We start from the raw sequence: 9,999 nt of genomic DNA on the forward strand, positions 1-9,999 counted from the left end.
AGGGTCTCTCCTTGCCCGGATAGAGACATTATGAAAGTTGGTCTTGAACTCCGTGAAGGCACTTAACTACTTGAACAAGGTTGGAGACAACCTTGGCCGCTAACTTATTACTATGAGGAGGTCCATTTCAACCAATATCCAAAATAACTTTGATTCCATGATCCTCTCCAGATCCTTCTGTTGTGGCTAAATCTTGCACCATGCAACACAAGTGCAGCAGGAGGCAAGGAAAGCTCCATAGAGATAGCTTATGGGTTGATTGTAGACTAGTGCTTAGGAAATCTTAAATAGAGGAGTGCTTGTAAGATGTTATGAGAGGGGTTTGCAGCACTCCAATTGTCACGTAATGAAAGATAATGTGGGGGATTGGTTCATTCCTCCAAAGGTATGAGTTATTGATTTTAGGTACTCCCTCACACACACAGTTCCCAGTAGTATCAAATAGAATAGAAGAGGTCTATTACTTCAAATGGGATTACAACTTAGTAGGATTTGTTGAGTAAATGAAAGTGAATTATGAGAAAGAATAACTCATCATATAGAACCCAAAACATACAAAATTCTATATTGAACACATAGAGCTGCAAGCAATGGGAAATTCTACACTTGTTTGAGTTACAAGTGGAATTAATGGACTGGAGAGAAAATGGGTGCTATGATTCTTATAGAGCAGTTTAAAGATATACTTCAATCATTCATATAGGCATTATGCATTAATAAATCAATACACATGGATCTGTAAGGAAGCATGAAATAATTTCTAGCAACTATTGTAGCACACATGCACAGAAGAATATGAACATAATGGAATTAACATAAGGAAAAACATACTGTAATGCTAATAAGGAGGAATTACCACCATCTATGTGATAGTTTGAAGATCTGCCTGTGTAAACTAATACAATGTAAGATAATAGTCATTCACTTATAGAGTTACAATCCAAAATATGGTATCACAAAGTTCAGCCCTCGTCGGTCTGAGAATCCAGAACACTAGTATTATGTTTCATTCCCCTATTTATAAGAAGAGGGGGAGATCTTTGAATTACAATCAAAATATCTGATCTTGAGCTCCATATTTCATGATAGACTATCTATCTCGGCTCTGTCAGTCCCTGCTACCACCTACCTAAGATTACAAAATAGATCGATTCCATTTCTTGGAAAAATATAGAAATAAGTGCTCAGAGAAAGAAAGTCGAGAGAGGAAAGAGGAGGTGTCCCCTTGCTACTTTAGTGGAGGCCTTGGATAGAGCCACATCCCTAATATCATCCTTTTTTTCTACTACTTGAGGTGTTTCACTGCTGCTCAGTCAGCTTATGTCAATTCTACCCTTTACTGTGTGGGTGAGCTGTTTGGTGGAGAAGCAATGAAGTGTTTCTGGGCAGTGTTGCCCTGTGCAAAGGAGCGAGACTCCATGTCGAGGCATTAAGTCTTCATAGAGGTCCCCAATACTATCATTTATGCACTTCCCCCTACTTTATTCAATTCCAGGGCTGCCGAACCATCCACCTTTAAAGCTTTTTACCGCGCCCTCAGGGCCCTGCTATAGTGTAACATCAAAGTTTCTTGGTTGCAGGCCTTTTACCTTAAAATATGATGAATAGGCGGGCATTTTTGATCTCTCCCTTTAGATCCCTATGCTTTCATCCCCTTGGTGCTTTTCTCATCATATGACTGCGGGATATGACCAAGGGCTTAGCCTTTTGGGCGCTAAGGATTTTGATAGCTGCGCGGGTGCCTTATTTCCTTTCTTAATCAGAATCTCACATCTCGGTGCTGAGTGCATTTTTTGTTAGGCTTTCCCCCTAGACAACTACGATCATTGATATGCGAGATTGGGCCCACCCAAGACATTGCAATCGCAACATGGGGAGGATGACTCTTTACCCTTTTCCATATCATAGGCCGATTGGTCCAGATGCAAAAATCTTATCAAATGGATCAAAGTACCTTATCACATCTGGGGGCCTCTTTCCTTATCGTAATTGCAGCCGGGAAGGAATTTCAATGGAAGAGAAAGATTTATATTATGTGATCACTGATTGCGATGGGTGACGTCATTACTACCACACGTCACTCTATGAGAGGTGACATGTGTCACCCAGAAATGGCCCCATTTGACCCCTAAAAAATCTGAAATTTAGTGACATGTGTCCACCCACCACATCAGCATCCATACTTGTCACATCATTGTTGACCTCAGCTGTCATGTCAGCTTGGTGGACCAATCAGAGGCCGCCACATGGTCCCCTGGAGGAGAGAGAAAGAGGCCCGCCGAACCCTATTTTGTAGGAATTTCCTTTGTTAGCGAATGTTGGTCCCCCCGAAGATTTTGCATTAAATCACAATATAGGCCCTTGCATGGTCCTTCAGATTTGGAACCCACCGATACGCCTATCTTGTGGGATTGCGGGACTGCTGAGATGTAGGACTGTGGGGTCGCGGGATGCGGTAACCCGCCACATGGAGGAGAGAGAAGGGGGGCCACCCACTCCTGTTTTTTCATGATTTACTTGTTAAATCTTTCCATCCCTTCCCCGACAGTGGAACAATATATCACAAATTGACCCACTGATGGTTTGGAGTATGCTGTGATTGTGGGATTGCTGGATTTGCAGGATGTGGGGGACCTAAGGGATGCGAGATGCAAGATGAGATATCAACGTTTGGGATTGCGACGTGCTAATAACCTTAGTTGTGTGCCTTAGGGATCTTGTCACTGGCCGATTGCGATAAATACTCCACCCGAACCCATTGACTACCGATATGTGATGTCAACAATCGACAGATTATTACTTTTCATTCCGCCAATGTTCCTTGCCTACCTGGACCGGCCGATGACGATATGTGATTGCGATGAACTATCCCAAGTCCTGATTGTGATTTTTCTTCAACACTTGGCTATTTTTCTTTATTTGCTGGGATTTTCCAAGATAATCTTCAAAATGATTTATCTTCTACTCGAGGAGTCAATCTTTGGACTTCCATATACTGTTGGAAAGCTCTTGCCAAGCACTAGGCAATGGAGAAGGACTGATTAAGCTCTAATAGCTTCTGTGGCTTAAAAATTATCATCAAACTTCACTACTTTTGTGTATTTTAGGCAATTGAACACTGATAAAGCAGTGAGTGACAACATTGGCTCCTATTGGGGACAGTGCCTTGCTGGCAAGGTGTTGAGAACCTACAAACTAGTATCCTTCACAATTGGGCATGGGGTCAGTAATATATGAGCTTTGTAACCAACAAAATCTCCATGGGAATTTCCTCATCAATTTAAATGTAGAAAATAAAAATTCTAACATCTGAAAAGTAAATGCTCAGCTAGTGAGCTTATTTATGTACAATCCTACTTATGCACAACACTTAATTAAGTATGTTCAACTCTCCAATAGAGCCAGACCATCATAAGAATACTAGACCGCATGCCTTCATACTGTTGAAAAAGAGAAATTAAAACAGGCATGCACCATAAAAAATCTTCAAATAAGGATCCTGACACATGCTCTAGAAATAACCTCTGTTGTTGACTTAATAATAGGCTCATGTATGCAACCACAGGGTCATGGAATAGACAAGGAATGTTTGCAGCTACCTCTTTTTCATGAAAAATCTATTGACCAATATCCTCTTGGTCACGGCAGCCACAAACACTTCTCGGCTCCACAGCTTTAGACTTTTCTGGAAAAGCTTATTTCTGTTAGGAGCCTTCTCCCCACTTGCTGGTAAACGACTCCTTCTGGACCTTGGTGATCATCTCTCCCTCATCTGAATAATAAGAATAAAAAATTGGAGGGGGAGCTTAATCTTGTTCTCCAGGCAAAGGATGAGCATTGCAAACTAGAGGCTCTTCAGTAACTTCCTGATGGGCTTCCTCTTCTTGCGCAACTTCCCCTTACTCGAAGCATTGTGGCTCTACATCACTTGACTCTTCACCAGAGTCGTATTCATCACAAGAAGGAGAAACATCGCATTCAATCGAATTATACCCCTAAGGGTTTGTAGGTATCTCGATGATATTTCTTTCTTCACCTTCTATCTCAGTGGGTGATTCTTCTTGACACAAGAGGATGTTTTCTTGTAGTGGAGCTCCACAAACATCTTCAGTCGGGTCTTCAACCTCGGGAATGTATTCATAATTAAAATGCACACATCGTTATTCAAATAGAGCATTCAGTGGATATAATTATTTACAATAATGATTGAATTCTATATGAAAACATCTCAGGGAAGATATGCTGCCACGAAGTATTGTTCTGTACCAGACTCTAGCACCCTCCCCTAAAGAATACATGAACAATTTAATTTGTACATATTCAAGGAAAATGCCTAGTTGTTCCATGCATTCATGAAATTCTTTGAGGTGATGGTTAGGCCTTCTAGTTGTGATTCCACTGAATTTAGGCAAAAAGGTATTCCATTCATGAAATACAGGGACATGATTGGGATAACCAGCAATAGAAGAGAAATCCAGAGGGGCAAATTTGTTGGCCGAGAATGCAGGAATGGCCATCTCAAAAACCTCCCTATATGAGTGATTGCACGTTCAAAGGTAGGGAAAGATTTGGCTGCTACAACATCAGAGTGAGTATGGGGCTTTTTGAAATCTAGGATGACCAAAATAGAGATATTGACAGTGGAGTCACCAGGATTTTTACCATAAAATTGACAGTGGAGTCTCCAAGGTGAGAGATCTTCAACCCACACTTTCCTAGATCACCTAACAGGGGAGATGTAAAAAAATTTCATACCCAGGGAAAAATATTCTAATCTGTTCCCCGACAACAGTGCCAGAAAGATGTTGTGGCTAAATCTTGGACCATGCAGCACAAGTGCAGTAGGGGGCAAGGAAATCTCCCTAGAGAGAGACTATGGGTTGATTGTAGACCAGTGCCTAGGACATATTAAATAGAGGAGTGCTTGTAATATGGTATGAGAGGGGTTTGCAGGACTCCAATTGTCATGTAATGAAAGATAATGAGGGGGCTTGGTTCATTCCTCCAAAGGTATGAGTTATGGATTTCAGGTGCTCCCTCACACACATAGTTCCCAATACTATCACATAGAACAACAGAGGCCGATTAATTCAAAGGGGATTACAGCTTAATAGGATTTGTTGAGTAAATGAAAGAGGATTAGGAGAAATAATAACTCATCATATAGATCCCAAAACATTTAGAATTCTATATTGAACACATAGAGCTGCAAGTAATGGGAAATTCTACACTTGTTTGAGTTACAAGCGGAATTAACAGATTTGAGAGAAGATGGGTGCTATGATTCTTATAGAGCGGTTTAAAGATATACTTCAGCCCTTCATACAAACATTATGCATTAATAAATAAATACACATGGATCTATAAGGAAGCATGAAATAATTTCTAGTAGCTATTGTAGCACACATGCAAAGAAGAATATGAACATAATGAAATTAATAGAAGGAAAAACATACTGTAATGCTAAGAAGGAGGAATCAGCATTATTTATGTGATAGTCTAAAGATCTTCCTATGTAAAGTAATACAATCTAAGATAAAAGTCATTCGCTTACAGAGTTATGAGCCAAAATATGGTATCACAGAGTTCAGCCCTCGCGGGCCTGAGAATCTGAAATGCTAATATTATGTTTCATCCTTGCATTTATAAGAAGAGGGGGAGAGCTTTGAATTACAATCAAAATATCTGAGCCTGAGCCCCAGCTATCATGCTAGACTATTTGTCTTAGCTCTGTCAGGCTCTGTTACCACCTACGCAAGATTACAACAAGGATCAAATCCCTTTCTTAGAAAAATACAGAAATAAATGCTCAGAGAAAGAAAGTCGAGAGAGGAAGGAGGAGGTGTCCCCTTGATGCTTTAGTGGAGGCCTTGATAGAGACACGTCCCTGCTGTCGTCTTGCCCTTTTCAGCTGCTTGAGGTGGTTCATTTCTACTCTTCTGACTTATGTCAATTCTACCCTTTACTATGTGGGTGAGCTGTTCAGTGGAGAAGGAATGGAGTGTTTCTAGGCAGTGCTGCGCTGTGAAAAGGAGAGAGACTCCATGCCAAGGAATTACATCTCCATAGAAGCCCCCCATACTGTCATTTATGCATTTCCCACTACTTTATTCAATGCCAAGGCTGTCAACCCATCCACCTTTAAAGATCTGTACCATGCCCTCGGGGCCTTGCTATAGTGTAACATTGAAGTTTTTGGGCTGTGGGCCTTTTACCTTACAATATGAAGAACATGAAGGCATTTTTGATCTCCCCATTTAGCCCCCTTTGCTTTCATCCACTTGGTGATTTTCTTATCATATGATTGGGGGCTACAACCAAAGGCTTAGCCCTTTGGGCACTAAGGCTTTTGACAGTTGCGCGGGGGCCTTATTTCCTTTATTAATGGGAATCTTGCATCCTGGTGTTGAGCACATTTTTCGTTAGGCTTTCCCCCTGGACAACTACGATCGCCGATACACGGTATTGGGCCCACAAAGGACATCACAATTGCAGCACAGGTAGGGTGGCTCTTTACCTTTTTTACATAACATAGGACGATTGGTCCGGACGCAAAAACATTATCAAATGGATCACAATACCTTATCGCATGTGGGGGTCTCTTTCCTTATCGCAATCGTAGTCGAGAAGGAATTTTAGTGGAAGAGAAAGCTTTATATTGTGTGATCACCGATCACTGATTGTGATGGGTGACATCATTACTGCCAAATGTCACCCTGTGAGAGGTGACACGTATCACTTGGAAATGGCTCCATTTGACCCCTGAAAAGGATGAAATTGAGTGACATGTGTCCACCCACCATGTCATCATCCGTAGTTTCCACGTCAGCTTCCATGTCAGCTCAGTGGACTAATCAGAGGCCACCATAGGCCCCCCTGGAGGAGAGAGAAAGAGGCCCGCCAAGCCCTATTTTGTAGGCATTTCATTTGTTAGAGAATTTCGGTCCCCCCGATGATTTTGCATTAAATTGCAATATCGGCCCCTGCACAGTCCTTCAGATTTGGAACCTGTCGATATGGCTATCTTGTGGGATCACAGAACTATTGAGATGCAGGACTGTAGGGTCACTGGGATGCGAGAACCCACCATGTGGAGGAGAGAGAAAGGGGGCCACCCACTCTTGTTTTGTCATGCTTTCCTTGTTAACTCTTTTTGACCCTTCCCTGATGGTGCAACAATATATCGCAAATCGGTCCCCACATGGTTTGGAGTATGTTGTGACTGTAGGACTGCTGGATTTGTGGGATGCGGGGTACCCGAGGGATGCAGGATTCGAGATGTGATATTGAAGTTCAAGACTGCGATGTGCCAATAACCTTAGCTATGTTCCCCAAGGATCCTGCTGATGGCCAATTGCGATAAATGCTCTGCTCGGACCCGCTGACTGTCGATATGCGATATCAGTGATCGATGGATCACTACTTTTCAATTTGCTAGTGTTCCTTTCCTGCCTAGACCCACCAACGCTGATATGCGATTGCGATGAACTATCCCAAGTCCTGATTGCAAGTTTTATTCAACACTTAGCTATTTTTGTTTATTTGTTGGGATTTTCTAAGGTAATCTTCAAAATGCTTTATCTTTTGCTCCAGGAGTCCATTTTTGGACTTCCATATATTGTTGGAAAGCTCTTGCCGAGCATTAGGAAATGGAGAGGGACCGATTAAGCTATAATAGCTTCTGTGGCTCAAAAATTGGCATCAAAATTCACTGCTTTTGTATATTTGAGGAAATTGAAGACTGATAAAGTAGTGAGTGACAACACCTTCATCACCCATAGTGAAGCAAACTTCACTGCCTCTAGTAAATCGTTTTATTGCGAAGGAAACTAACTATCCTCAAAAAGACTCCATGCTACTAGTATAATTAGCAACAAGATCCAAGCATAGTGAAATGCCTTGTTGTCCTCCTATGCTTCACGGAAGTTCGCTAAAAATTATTTACACAGGTACTACGCCTAGTTGTATTGCACCCCCTTCACACGTTGTGCATCCAACGAAACAACTGGCATTGAAACCTTGTCCATGCAACATTTCCTCATAATTTTCTTGGCTAAAATTTGAGTGGCAAACTGAACTGCTTGGTCTTGAATTGAGTGGATAGAAGCGTGAATTTTTTATTAGCCCAAATTCAATTTTCATTCAATCCACCAACTTTTTTCTTTTATCTTTCCTCCAAATTCCTTTGCTAGGTCCACCCTTTTATAAGGAAACTTAGTAATTATATGGATAAGCATATTGGTTATAGGGATGGGTTCACCTATCCATAAGCACCCATCATGCACTAGTGCGAGAAGCTGGTGCACACAGACAGTGTTGATAATCGAGCGGTGGAAGTGTGGCACGCATAACATATGGAGTAATCTGGCCTACTCAATGCTTTTGACCCATTTCATGGGTTCCAGCCTTGTGACCCCAGTTTCTTCATGATAAATCTTGGTCATGTATTTATTGGTGGCCAAGTGAGGGAATTTCTTGCGATTGGTGAGATCCCAATCTTCCATATTTAACACTGGGATGTGTGCCTTTGAATACTACTTCCCGTGGTAACAACGATGTAGAAATCATAAATTTTCCCGAATCTGGGTCCTTGGTTACCTTTTGTTTTTCCCTTTCACGGAGGGATATACATCGGGAGACATGTTATGGGCTCACCATCCTTAGCATCTAACTCCTCAACTCCATCGTTGAGCTCCTCTGCCTCCAAGTCCACTGGTTCCTCTAGCTGCTTGGCCTTGTACCCTGTTATTTTCTACTGAACCTTCGGGTTCTTCCTCGGTGACTACCTTACCGATACAAGTTTATTTTTCTTCTCCTTAGCAACCGATTTCTTTAGCCTAGGTGACCTCGACGTCATAGGCATGGAGGGCGTAGCTTCCATGGACACAACTTCAGGGTTCTCTGCTTGAGAGACCATGACTTCGGAACTTACTGGAGCAGACATTTATTTGAGAATATGTTGCTAGCTAGTTTCAGCCAGCTTCACGAATTCTAGACTAGAAAATAGGTCCGACCAAACCTATGGATTCATATAGCGAAAGTAAGAGGGCTTGTACCAATTTCTCAGAAAAGAAAAGTGTTCTGTGGTAGCCCAACATGCTAGATTTATAGGTGACTTTGAATTCAAATCTGACTGCTCCCTGCATTTTTTGGCCATAAATGCGGTTTTGGCTACAGATCTCCAAATATTTTCACCATAAATGTCACCTACTCGCTCCTCCTAAAGGGATTTTTGCTATCCAATCATGAATAGTGACTTCAACAACTACTTTTGGACCCGAATGGGCGACATTATCCCTCGTGGTCAATTCGTGTATCACAACTTCTTCTGTAGTAACTTTCTCCATTATAGCTTCTATAATCGCACCTCTTGCCTCAATTGCACAACCACCTTACTGTATTTTTCTCCTCTTCGGGCAGTGTAGTTTAAAGTCCCACTCCCCTTTGCAACTTCCTAGAGTGCTAAGACCATCTTGAGACCATGTAGTCATTGCGCGGGGCCAGGCTCCCCTGTATACAGATTCAACCAGCTTCCATTCACTCTTCGAGGGAATGGTTCCCCATTCAACTTTGCGAGATGAACTGCTCCACCATCTAGGATTTCCTTAATAACATATGGCCCTAACTAGTGCATTTGAAATTCCCTGGAAACTTTGTGAATTTGCTGTCATATAGAAACACCAAATCATCCACCTTGAAAGTGTGCAGCTTAATATGCATATCATGCCACGATTTTTCTCATTCCTTTTGCACTTGCTGGTGAAATACTGCAAGAAAGCGATCTTCTTCCAACTCCAGTAACTGCGCGAGTCATTCCTCCAAGGTCTCACGATCCACCATCTCTGTCAATGCTGCAATATGCGGGCTTGGTACAATGTATTCCATAGGCATCATCGCCTCGATCCCATAGACCAACCTAAACAGAGTTTGGCCTGTCAACTTCTTGCAGGTCATCTTATATGCCCATAGAACTGCTGGTACACGCACATCCCAGTCATT

The sequence above is a fragment of the Pinus tabuliformis genome, chromosome 5_2 (assembly GCF_031772625.1).
Source record: "Pinus tabuliformis cultivar Carrire ecotype Pingquan chromosome 5_2, CPIR1, whole genome shotgun sequence".
In the NCBI taxonomy this organism is placed as follows: Eukaryota; Viridiplantae; Streptophyta; class Pinopsida; order Pinales; family Pinaceae; genus Pinus; species Pinus tabuliformis.